Consider the following 13,050-nt stretch of genomic DNA (forward strand, 5'->3'; position numbering starts at 1 on the left):
AACAGCTTCTATCGCCTTCTTTTTTAATAGAACGTCCGCCTCCCGCTGGAGCTCCCGCACCATGTAAAGGGAGCGCACTGGTGGAATCTGTGGAGGCGAACTGGTGAAACGAAGACAGTAGCCATTGCAAACAATATTCAGCACCCACTTGTCCTCCACTCTGCCAGGTAGTGTTGAATACTTCCCCCCACCGGAGCGGGTAACGGATGAGGGGGAAGTAACTTTTCAGGGCTTCGACCCGGACGGGCCTTTGTTCCCCGCCGAGGACTGATGCTGGCCTCTGCCCCTCTGGCGCTTCTGAAAGGGCTGCCTCTGGTACTGCTGCTGTTGCTGGGGCTGTTGCTGGGGGCCCGACTGACGCCCTTGGCCCCTCTGCTTGGTGTAGCGCCTGCCCAAGGAACGGAAGGACCTCCTCTGCTCCTTAGGCCGCTCCAGCCCCACCGCCTTCAGAGTCTCCGCCTCAGCCTTCATGCGGGCCATCTCGTCATCCGCATGCGACCCGAATAACGTCGTGCCAGAGAATGGTAGATTGGCGATCTTCTGCTGCGCTTCCGGCTTGAGCGGAGTCAGCCGCAGCCAGGAATGCCTCCTCATATGTATGCCGTGGCAGTACCCATGGGCCGCCAACAACGACACGTCCCCCGCCGCACTGATGATCTGATTAGAGACCATCATGCCCTCGTTCAGCACCTCTTGAAAATCCTCCCTCTTGTCTCTGGGCAGGGAGGCCGCGAACTGTTGCAGGGAGTCCCAAAGAGACCTGTCATAGCGCCCCAACAGAGCGGAGGCGCTAGCGGCCTTCATTGTAGTAGCCGACGTGGAGCACATCCTCCTCCCCAAGGAGTCCATTTTGCGACTCTCCTTATCCGGGGGAGCCGTGGAGGAAGGCGTCGTAGAATGTTGCTTACGAGCCGCCGCCACGATAACAGAATCCGGTGGGGGGTCCACTCTGAGGAACGCCGGATCCGAGTCAGGGGCCCTGTACTTCTTTGACAGTCTCGAGGGCGCCGGCTTCACCACAGCCGGCGTTAAGAACACCTCCATCGCAGGTTCCTCCAGTCCTGGGACCAGCGGGAGGAGGGGGCGCGACAGATGTACTTTATGCAAAGTCTCAAAAATCACAGACGTAGTGGGAATAGGGGTAGTCACTGATATCCCCAACTTCGCAGCCCCTCTCAGCAACACCTCCTGGAACGTGGCAATGTCATCCACTGGAGAGACGCGGGAAGGAGGCGTCTCTGACAGCGAGGGCGAATACTTGCCAGCCCCCGGAGAGTACGTGCCCCTCGACCCTCTGGAACGGGACCGATACCGCCGTCGACCATGTCCAGAGCGAGTGGAGGATCTGCGCCTACTCCGTGATCGCCTGCGAGGGCGAGAGCGAGATCTCTGCCGGTGAGGCACCCTCGGGGGAGGAGGCGGTGGCGAGGCAGGCAGCTGAGGCACGGGCAGAGGCAGCGGAGGAGGTGGAGGAGGAGGAAGAGGAGGCGGAGGAAGAGGAGGAGGCTGAGGAGGAGGAGGCAGTGTAGGCACCGGTGGAGGCGCCGGTGGAAGGTCGGGCACCGGAGGCAAAGGAGGCCGCTGGGTACGCAGCGGGGTCAGATGGTCTGAAGCCCCATCACTTCTAGCCGGAGAGCCCCCATCATCATTGTCCGGGCTCGCGGCCACTCTCCTCTTCTTGGCGGGCCTGTCCCGCGGGGAAGCCACCGAAGGCGAACGTCCGCGCCTTCCCGATCCTCGACTGGAGATCGTAATCACCGAGGACGTATTCCCCGATGTCTGGGACGTCGAACTGTACCTTGACCTCGAACGGCGTCTCTTCGCCCTCGACGACGAGTGCCGCCCCGCAGTCGATCGTCCTCTCGACGTCGAACCAAGTCTCCTCGACGTCGACCCATGCCTCCTCGGAGTCGAGCCCCGCCTTGATCGCCGTCGCCGGGGTGTCTGCCTCGACGTCGACTGTCTCCTCGACGCCGACTTCTGGCGTCTCGACGTCGACCGCCGGTGCCTCGGCGTCGACTGCTGCGATCTTGACGTCGATCGTTGGTATCTCGACGTCGATCGTTGATGTCTCGACGTCGATCGTTGGTATCTCGACGTCGATCGTTGGTGTCTCGACGTCGATCGTTGGTGTCTCGACGTCGACCTGCGTCTCGGCGTCGACCGCCTCTGCCTCGACGGCGGGCGCCGGGATCTCGGCGTCGACTCCGTCAGCGTCGAGCCGTGGGTAGACGGCGGCGAGTGCAGTCCATGGGGCTCGGTACGACGTCGATGTGCTGTCGACGTCGACCGCGACACCTGCGACGGCGACCCGGTCCCGGGTCTCGCCGGCCCCTCCCTCGACGTCGAACGCCGAGGCTGCCGCGACCCAGAGCCCTGGATCGACGGCGAACATACCGGTGCCTTCTCTCTCGCCGTCGACGTCGTCGCCTTCGACGTCGAACGCGACCTACCAGCCGGTAGGTGTCGTTTCTGCTCCTTTTTCTGCCCGGAGGTCCCTCCAGGGGCTGAAGCATGGGCGGAGGAGGGGGAATGGGACCCTCCATGCCCTGAAGTCTCACCGGTCCTCTGCTTCTCCTGTCCCTGAAGGCGAGTCTTCTCCCGGTCCCTCAGGGTCCTTTTCGAAAAGGTGCTGCAGATGTCACAGGCAGCTGGGACATGTGAGGGCGACAAGCAGAGGATACACACCTCATGTGGGTCCGTCTTAGCCTTCTTCCTCCCACACTCAGGGCATTTATCGAATAAAGCCATGCTGAGAGTGGGCCAAAACTGCTCCAGATTGCAGGCAGTAGTAGACAAAGGCTTTAGACGTCGAATGAAACCACTTTAAATCCAAAAAATCCGATTTTAATCAATTAAACCACCCAAAAGGGTAGAGCTCAAGCCCCAGGGTCCTGCTAGCAGGAGCCGGAAAAAAGAACTGAAAGTAACTTGTGTTGGCTGTGCATCCTGGGATACCGGGGGTCTCTGGAGAGTTTCTTAAAGGCACGGTATCCCTTTAGCAGACACATAATGACAGCCTATAGGGCTTGTCTGTCCACCCCTTCCTCTCTATTGTTTAAAGGGATTTTGGTGAAGGGAGTGTGTGATAATAAAGGAACATGTCAAATGTGAATAAAAATGACATTTCAACTTTATTTTGGCTTTTGTGTTCACTTCAGAGAAAGTGCTGGCCAGTGCAGCCTTGTGGTGATTAGGCTGTATTATTTTGTCTGTCTCTTAAGTGTCTTTGCAGGTTTGCAAATGCGGGACAGCTTAAGAGATATTTTTGATTGCTCCGGGGTCCCCGCACATGGGCGGGGATTATTCATAGATTATGACTATACACAGAGATCCCCTACTACAGAACAACTGTACCTACCTGACCCTGGGAGACCCCCGAGTCTATGCTCAGAACCTTAACTCTGCCAGTTGAGTACTTACCCAAAAGCCGATAACTCCCTTTTCTTCCATAGGGTTACATTGACTGGTTTCACTTGGAAATTCTTTTAAGTGTTGAGTTTTGAAACTTTAAAATATTCACTAAAAGTCAGCCGAGCAACGAAAACGAATTTACTCACCTGCTATCAGGAGATATCCCAATGCTGGATCTTGGTGCCCAGCACTGACCCTGAAAAGTAATTATAACTATACTTACCGATAACTTGATTTTCCTCCATAGGATAACATTGCTTGGTTTTTGCCAGAAATTCTTTTAAGTGTCGATTTTTGAAACGTACAAATATTTGTTAAAAATCGCCCGTAAAACAAAAACACATTCTTTCAACTGTTTACAGGAGATGCCCCAGTGCTGGATCTAGGATCCAACACGGAGTAAGAAAAAGTAACGATAACCCTGCTTACCTGCTAAGTGAATTTCCTCCCACAGGAGAACATTGGTGATTCTATGTGAAAAAGTTTTTGACAACTTTTAAAATACAATAATATTCCTTAAAAATCACAACTGTAACCAAAACGTTTTTACTCAACTGTTTATAGGAGATGTCCCAGGCCTGAATCTAGGATCCAGTCCTGTGGTAAGAAAAGTAACCCAAAACGTAATCAATTGCATTTAACTAGAAATTCCCATTGAGCTCAATGTTGTATTGTGTTTGAAATTGTGTTACTATTGCATTCAAATGTCTATTGCCTATTGAAAAGTATTTAACTAAAGCATCTCATTCTGAGAAAGTATATTTTGATACGTATTGTTGGTTCTAAAATATAACTATATATTTTTATATACAAACCATTGGCCTAGAGTTCAGTTCTTGAGTGTGAGACCATTTGCTGACTGAGTGTGTACAACAAATGCTTCACACTGTCCTCTGATACTGCCTTACTGCTCGACCAATCTACCACTTTAGAGAGTAAGGTTATATCTAACTTTAGCCTCTGCCAAACCTATGGGGACTGTGGACTCTGTGCACACTGTACCTATTTGGGAACAGTTTTTACAGAGCCACTTTCTTACACTGTAGCTCTGACCCTTTTGGCCGATTGTGGTGGCCACAAAAAAGACTGTCTTAGAGGACAGCTATGCATGTGCTTAAAGGGGGACCACATCAAATAGGTTAAAACTAAATTAAGATCCCATTGGGGCATAATGAAAGGTTTGGGAGGAAACATGCTAAAGATTTTTCAGAAACCGTGCCACAATTGGTGACAAATAGAGAGTGTTGGTCCGGCAACTGCAATAAAGCTGAAAGTTACCGCTTAACTACGCCGAGAGTAAGGCCATGCTCAGATAAGGCCAAAACAAACAACACTTTGAAAAGTGTGCAAAGTGGGTCAACATGTTTCTAAGTGCACCAAGCACAAACTTGACCCTCAACTGTCACTGCTCAATGTCCAAGCATGAAGGTGGAGAGTGCGAAGATTTGGGTGTAGGACACTTCCCTGTTGTGGCAGGTGATCGTCCCAAAAGGGCAGCCTGACAGATGCTCATGCCCAGACATTCTGGATACCATATGCTCCTCGCCCAATCTGGAGCAACCAGAATGAACTGGGCCTGGATGGTTCTGATCTTTTTCAAAACACTGGATTGAAGAGATATCGGTGGCAAGGTACACAGGAGTTCAGTGTATAGCCTAGTACAGTCCTACATTCCAGTCTAGTCAGAATGCATCTCCGAGCAAAAGCTGCTTTGGAAACTCCAGCATACAAATGCGGATATTGCGCGCTCTTGGCGGTGGTGAATGGATCTAGCCAAAGTTTATTCCCAGTCCTGAAAGACACCATGAGCCACCTGGAGATGCAGATGCCATGCGTGGTCTGCAAGGCATTGATGGCTGTATTCGTCTGCCCCGGCATTTAGAGATCCTGCCAGGTGCTACACATCCAGGAAAATGTCTGAATGTTCCAGCTATGTCCAGAGGAGCAGAGCCTCCAGATACAGGGTGCACGGCCCCACTCTACCCTGCTTGTTGCAGTACCACATGGCATTAATGTTCATGAACACCTGGGCCAGCTTCCCTTTGATAGAGGGTAGGAAAGCTTTCAAAGTCAAGGACATCACCCTAAACTCCAGAATGCTTATGTGGAGCCAAGCCCTGCCAGAGACCAGAGGCCTCTGATCTCCACCTCAGCCACATCCTAGAAGCGATTCATCGGTCACCACTGACAGCTCTGGATGGGGAAGGGAGAAGGGTCAGCCACTGAGCCTATCTTGGTTCAGGAACCACCAGTGCAGATATTTTGCAGTCTCCTCCGATATCCGAACCGGATTGGAAACGTTTCCTTGGTGCTGAGCCCACTGGGACTTCAGATCTCACAACAAAGCCTGCATGTGCCACATGGCGTGTTACACTAGCAGGATGCAGGAGGCCCTTAGACACAGCAGCCTCATAGTCAGTCACATGGAGATCCAGAACCGAGGCTGAAACATAGCCCAAATGTCCCGAACTCTCCGCTCCAGTGGATACACGCTGAATTTAACCAGGTCAAGTATGGCTCTGCTCTAAGGAAGCATCTGTGAAGGAGACATGTGTGACTTTAGCAAGTTGATAGTGTACCCCTGAAAATGTAGGAGGTCCGCCGTACTCTGGAGGTAGGTCGTCCAGGTAGGGGAAGACTGGTATTCCGTACTTCAGCAGATGTGCTAAAATTCTATGCCATCACCTTTGTGAACAAGGGGTACTGGTGAGACCAAAGGAGAGCACAAAAAACTGGAAATGCACCTGGCCCACCGTGAACCATAGGTAACACAGATGGGCAGGCAGGATGGGGATATAAAAATAGGAGTCCTGCAGGTCCAAAGCAATCTTCTAGTATCAGGGGTATAGCGCAGTCAAGACCTGGGCAAGTGTTAGCATCTTGAATTTCTCTTTCCACAGGAAGGCATTGAGAGAATGCAGATCTAGGATAGAGTGGAGGCCTCTATCCACCATTGGCACCAGAAAGTAGCAGGAATAGCAACCACGGCCTACTTCTAAAGCCGGCACCCTCTCAATGGCTCCTTTGGCAAAAAACCCCAAAAACCTGGATTTCCTGGCGCATCACGAAGAGATGGTTTTCTGTCAGCTGATCTGAGGACGATGGGGGAGCGGCGGTGTTTTTGTAAGTGGAAGGGCATAACCACGATGGACAATTTTAAGCACTCACATGTCTGATGTTATGGCTTGCCATTGGGGCTAGTGATGCCTGATCCTGTCTCCAAAAGGGAGCCTGTGTTGTGGCAAGGGTCATTAAATAGGCTTGGAGGCTGCAGCTGTCAGAGTTTGGCTGGGCATTTCTCGGGCCTTTGGTCCCACGGGTCTTGTTTGAGCCATACCCGCGGCTACAAAAAGGCCGAGAAGCCTTTTAGCCATGGTGACTTTGCTGCAAACAACACGGCTGGTAGCCCCTGCCGTGGTAAGCTAAAGCGCACAAGCACTATCAAAGTGCATGTTCATAAGGGATACCTGGACATCCCCAGAAAAGCCAGTTCATCTCACCTAGGAGTAGCAACGGAGTGACCGCAACAAAGCAATAGCCCTGCCCAGTAAGTGTACTGTGTCCAGCCCGCATCCAATGGCAAACTTTGCTGCGTCCCTGCTATCAGACATAATGTGGTACAGGATGGCTCAGGTCTCCTGCAAGACCATAGGCAGTACTTGCGCAACCAAGCTACACATAATGTGGCTATATCAGTCCAAAAGGCATGCAGTGTTCTCGGACTGCACTGCAAGGTTGGCGGAAGGAATATGCTACTTACCAGTATGCATCTGTTCTTGGCATGTAGAGCTGCAGATCTACACACTGTGCATAGATCGCCATCTGGTGTTGGGCCCGGATGTTGCAGTTGTTTTTCTCTTGGAAAGTGTTTGGAAATCACGAGCAATGTGACTTCTCCTTTGGATCATATTGCGCATGGGCTTCGGCTCCATCCTCAGATTGTTTTTCGCCAGCGGGAAAATGATGGAGCTTTGTAAGAAACAGGAAAGATGCCCCTGTGTGTTGTATCTAAATAAGATAAAATTGGAACAGATAAAGGTAGCTGGGGAGGCGGGTGGGCGTGTGCAGATCTGCAGCTCTACATGCCAAGAACAGATGCATACTGGTAAGTAGCATATTACGTTCGAGCCATATGAGCTGCAGATTACACACTGTGCATAGATTGTGTAGCAGTACCCCCTCCTAGCGGCGACCACCAGTATCTGTTACAGTGGTTTGAAACAGTGTTTTGATGACAGCCTGGCCCACACTAGCCTGTTGCTTAGTTTGCAAATCTACACAATAGTGTTTAGTGAAAGTGTGCGGTGTAGACCATGTAGCTGCTTTGCAGATATCATCTAAGGGGATATTCCCTAAAAATGCCATGGAAGCCCCTATCTTGCGTGTAGAGTGGGCTTTAGGGGGAACAGATAGCGTTCGTTTTGCTTTGTGGTAGCAAATCTGTATGTATTTAACGATCCACCTAGCTATCCCAGATTTGGAGATGGGGTTGCCTTTGTGTGGTGGTGAGAGACACGAATAGTTGTTTGGTCTTGCGAAAAGGTTGTGTTCTCTCGATGTAGTAGAGTAAAGCTCTATTGACGTCTAGGGTGTGTTGAGCTCTTTCTGCAATGGTTTGTGGCTGCGAGAAGAATACGGGTAGTTCCACAGATTGATTGAGGGGAAAGGGAGAAATGACTTTAGGAAGGAATTTTGGATTAGTACGGAGAACAACTTTATTATGATGCATTTGCAGAAAAGGTTCTTGAATGGTGAGTGCTTGTATCGGACTGACCCTTCTGAGGGAAGTAATGGCTACAAGGAAAGCTGTTTTCCATGTTAAAAATTGAAGCTCACATTTATGTAGAGGTTCAAATGGAGGCCCCATTAGTCTGGTGAGAACGATGTTTAGGTTCCACACCTGTGAGGGTAGAACTCTAGGGGGAATTATTCTCTTAAGGCCTTCCATGAAGGCTTTTATGGCAGGTACTCTGAAGAGTGATAGATGCGGTCTATTTTGCAGATACGCTGCTATGGCAGCAAGGTGTAGTCTAATAGACGTGCAGGCTAGGTTGCATCTTTGTTGGTGTAGTAAGTAGCCTATGATGTGTTGGATAGACACATCTAAGGGATTGATATTATTGTTGTGACAGTAAATCACAAAACGTTTCCACTTGGCTGCGTAGCAAGCTCTAGTGGTAGGTCGTCTAGCTTCTTTAATGATGTTCATAAAGTCAGGGGGAAGATTAAGGTAACCAAATTCTAGGATTTCAGGAGCCACATCGCAAGGTTGAGCTGAGCTGGGTCCAGGTGTCTGATCTCTCCATGGTTCTGGGTTAAGAGACGTGGAGAGAGGTGTAATTTTTGGTGCGGAACTTCGGAGAGTTCCAGCAATGTGGTGTACCACGGTTGTCTGGCCCAAGTTGGAGCAACTAGGATGAGAGTTAGGGAATGTTGCTGTAGTTTGCACACCACTAATGGAATGAGTGGGAGAGGCGGAAAAGCGTACGCAAATCTGCCTGACCAGTTCATTTATATCGCATTGCCTTTGGACAATGGGTGTGGATATCTGGCGGTGAAGCTTGGGCATTTGGCGTTTTCATGGGTGGCGAAGAGGTCTATCTGTGGTTGCCCCCACGTTTGAAAGAATGGTTGAAGAACTTGTGGATGAAGTTCCCACTCGTGGATTTGCTAAGTTTGACGGCTCAACAGATCTGCAATGGTGTTTTGGACTCCTGGGATATGTTGTGCTAGGAGAAAAATGTCCTGAGGTATGGCCCACCTCCATATGGTCTGTGCTAGCTGAGAGCTGTAGAGAGTGTGTGCCGCCCTGTTTTTGGATGTAGTACATTGCTGTCATGTTGTCTGTGCGGACTAAGACAGCCTTGCCTGAGACGTGTGTTTGAAAGGCTTTTAGGGCTAGAAATATGGCGAGTAACTCCAGATGGTTGATATGGAGTAACTTTTGTTGAGGTGTCCACTTGCCCTGCATGGTGTGATGTAGTAGATGAGCTCCTCAGCCGGAGAGCGATGCGTCCACAGTTAGAACTATTTGAGGAACCGGCTCTAGGAACGGTCGCCCTTTGGAAAGGTTTTTGGTGGTCCACCACTGCAGAGAGCGATGGGCACGACCGTCTACCAACAACAGATCTGTTAGCTGACCTTGAGCCTGGTTCCATTGGCGTGCTAGGCCCTCTTGGAGAGGATGCATCTGGAGTCTTGCATGAGGTACTATGAATATGCAAGAGGTCATCATCGCTATAAGTTGCATAAACACTCGGGCTGGAAAAGTGTGTTGTGGTTGAAATTTGGCGCGAAGAGCTTGTATGCTTGCAGGGCTGGGGTAGGCTAACGCTTTTGAGGTGTTTATGGTGGCACCGAGGTATTGTTGTACGTGGGAGGGATGCAGATGGGACGTGGTGTAGTTTACTGTGAAGCCTAGGTCGTGAAGCAGTTGGATAGTGGCGTGAGTGTGTTGCACACACTGGTTGTATGAGCTGGCTTTTATGAGCCAGTCATCTAGATATGGGTGGATGTGTTGTCTTCTCAGGTGTGCTGCTACTACTGCTAGGCACTTGGTAAACACTTGCGGCGCTGTGGTGACTCCAAAGGGGAGTACTTTGAATTGGTAGTGGTGACCGTCCACTACGAATCTGAGAAACTTCCTGTGAGCGGTGTGAACGGGAATGTGGAAATAGGCGTCCTTGAGGTCTATGGTGGTTAGGAAGTCGTTTTGGGAGAGCATAGGAAGCACCTGCTGGAGTGTGACCATGTGAAAGTGGTCTGAGTGTATGTATTGGTTTAGAGGTCTGAGGTCGAGAATGAGCCTTAGAGAGCCGTCCTTCTTTGGTATGAGAAAATATAGGAAGTAAACTCCCTTGTTTTGTTGGTGGGCAGGAACTGGTTCTATTGCATTTTTTTTGTAGGAGGGAGATTACCTCCTGCTTTAGAAGTGACAAATGTTCCTGTGACATTGAGCGCTGTTTGGGTGGAATGTGGAATGGTTGGGGGGGTAGATGTTAGCTCTGACCAGTAGCCTGATTGGATTATTTGTTGCACCCATCTGTCTGAGGTGATGGTAGCCCAGACAGGAAGGAAATTGTGGAGTCTGCCCCCGACGGGAGTGGAATAGTCTGGGGGAAGTGGAGGGAAGTCACTGGGTGGGGGTGGAGGCAGAGCGGGAGGTGTTAGTTTTGCCTCTGCCTTTGTTGTTGTTACCTCTAACTGCCTCTTTGATAACCCCTAGTGAAGGTGGATTGGGTAGGGGTTTTGTAGGAAGCGGAGGCGCTGTCAGAGGAGTAGCCTCTGGTGTTGCTTCTAAAGGAGGAACAGCGAAAGGAGCACCTGGGAGTTGCGACTGCAAGACTCCCATAGATTTTGCCGTGTCTGTGTCCTTCATTTTTTCGAGGGCTATATCGACATTAGGGCCAAACAGATGTTTTTCATCAAAGGGGTGGTTGAGGATCGAACTTTGAACCTCAGGTTTGAAACCTGATATGCGTAGCCAGGCATGCCTACGCAGAAGTGTGCTGGTATTTATTGCCCTGGAGGCGGTGTCAGCTGCATCGAGGGCACAACGGATTGAAGTGTTTGTGATGGTTTTACCCTCTTGAATCAATTTGTTGGCCCTATGTTTATATTTGTCAGGGAGGTGTTGCATTATTGACTCCAGCTCATCATAATGTGCCCTATCATATTGCGTACCTAACAGGAAAACTGGAACCGTTCCGAACTGGAGAGCGAAGGACACATCCGAGACCGATGGCGGAAAAAAACAATCTGAGGATGGAGCCGAAGCCCATGCGCAATACGATCCAAAGGAGGAGTCGCATACCTCGTGAGTTCCAAAGACTTTCCAAGAGAAAAACAGCTGCAACATCCGGGCCCAACACCAGATGGCGATCTATGCACAGTGTGTAATCTGCAGCTCATATGCCTCGAACATCTTGTTCCTGAAGTTATCAAACTTCTTGGATTCCCTATCTTGTGAAAGTTGAGATTCACTTTGGAGGTTCAGGCCTGCATCACCAGGCTCTCAGAGGTGGTGTGCTGTGTGAGGAAAGCTGGGTCCCCAGGAGCTGGATAATGGCTATGTCCAATTGTCCTGTGCGTGGAGGTGCAGGATAACAGAGGGGCCATTGTGTGGGATAGTCCTGGCTAAAATACCTGCGTCAAGACATTGGCCTGGACTTCCACGGCGGGTAGCTGAAGGTCAAGGACCTCAGTTGTCCTTCTTGCCACCATAGCAAAGGAGGCCCCTTCCTTTATAGCCACACTAAGAGGAGAGTCCAGGCCAGTGTCTGGTGAGGTGGTCAGACCACTGGTGTCAGCCAGTTCTTCATACAGGTTGTCATCCTCTAATTGGGCCAAGGAGTCTTCATGGGACTCAGGATAGCCGTAAAGATCTACAGATCCACCCCAGTCAAAATCCCCACAGTGCTGGTCAAAGAAAGGAGGCACTGTGTCCAACCCAGATGGTTGCTGGGGTCCGGTCAGCGCCGGTATCAAGCGTAGCAGGTCCGGCCACGTATCCGGGTCGGGAATGACTATTGGCTAGGCAGCGACAGGAACGGCACCATTGGGAGGAACCCCAGTGGAGGTTGTGGATTCGCAACGAGTCAGTCTAGATCCAAGAACGGATTGAGAGGACCTCACTGGCGCCAAGGATTAACCCACCAGCGGAAATGCAGTTGGGGCACCTCCCAGACACGTGGGATTCAAAGGTGCTATGGAGGGGTCAGGCTGCCCAAATAGGATGTGGATGGCCTTGTAAAACTCCTTGAGTTGGGTGGGAGTGGGAGGTGCGGAGCAGACCAGACCCAGAGAAAGGCTCTGCAGGTGGAGTGCGAGAGCAGGGCCGCGACTTCTCATTTCCTCTCCATGTTTGGTTACCTGGACAGGCACAGCAAAGTCAAAGTGCGATTTGACTTTTGTGTTTGTGGGACTCGCCAGATAACTTTGACTGCGACTAAGACAGATGGGAACGGACTACGAAAGTGTCCCTGGGACCTTCCACTTGACCGGGAAGTGAAGCGATGCAGAGTCTTCTGATGTTAGGCCTCCATTAGCTTTCTCTCCTCTCAAATCGTTGTTGGATTCCTAGTGCAGCAGTCGGGGCAGTTACTAGAGTCAGTGTCCGGCTCCAGGCACTACAGTCAAACCAGACAGGGGTCAATCACAGATATTTGCTTGTGACAGGTTCCACATGGTTTAAAAAATGCTCAAATGAGTCAGCAAAAGCACTAGCTATGTCCCCTCCGACGAGTATGACGCTTATAGCGGCAACGCAGAGCCGTTCAATGCCACCTACTGGCGCGCACAGCTACTGGTCAAGATTTTCCAGATAAGGTAAGGAATCTGTACCTACAACTCTCGATCAGATAGCAGCATACAAGTACAAGGGCTTCACATCCAGTGTATGATTGCTCTCCGTTGGGCTTACATTCAGGCCAAATAGAAGCACAAGTGAAGTGCATCTACTCGGCCTAGTTAGTATACAGTGCAACTGTGAGCACATAAGGAAAGGTGTTGTCATGTTGTACAGGTGTGAGCACTCATGGGTAGGAGCTGACATCCAATGCAGAGGCTGCTTGAGAAGACCAGGGGCTCACAACCAGTATAAGGCAGGAGCACATTCAGACTTGGCCATCACATCAA

General features: G+C 50.7%; 1 protein-coding gene across 2 annotated transcripts in view; it reads right to left on the bottom strand.

Moving 5' to 3' along the window:
- Window positions 1–13,050, bottom strand: part of PHF12 (PHD finger protein 12) — a 418,108-nt gene that overhangs the window by 17,793 nt on the left and 387,265 nt on the right. The gene's annotated exons all lie outside the window — the stretch shown is intronic.

This window comes from Triturus cristatus, chromosome 3_2 (assembly GCF_964204655.1).
Source record: "Triturus cristatus chromosome 3_2, aTriCri1.1, whole genome shotgun sequence".
Taxonomy (NCBI): Eukaryota; Metazoa; Chordata; class Amphibia; order Caudata; family Salamandridae; genus Triturus; species Triturus cristatus.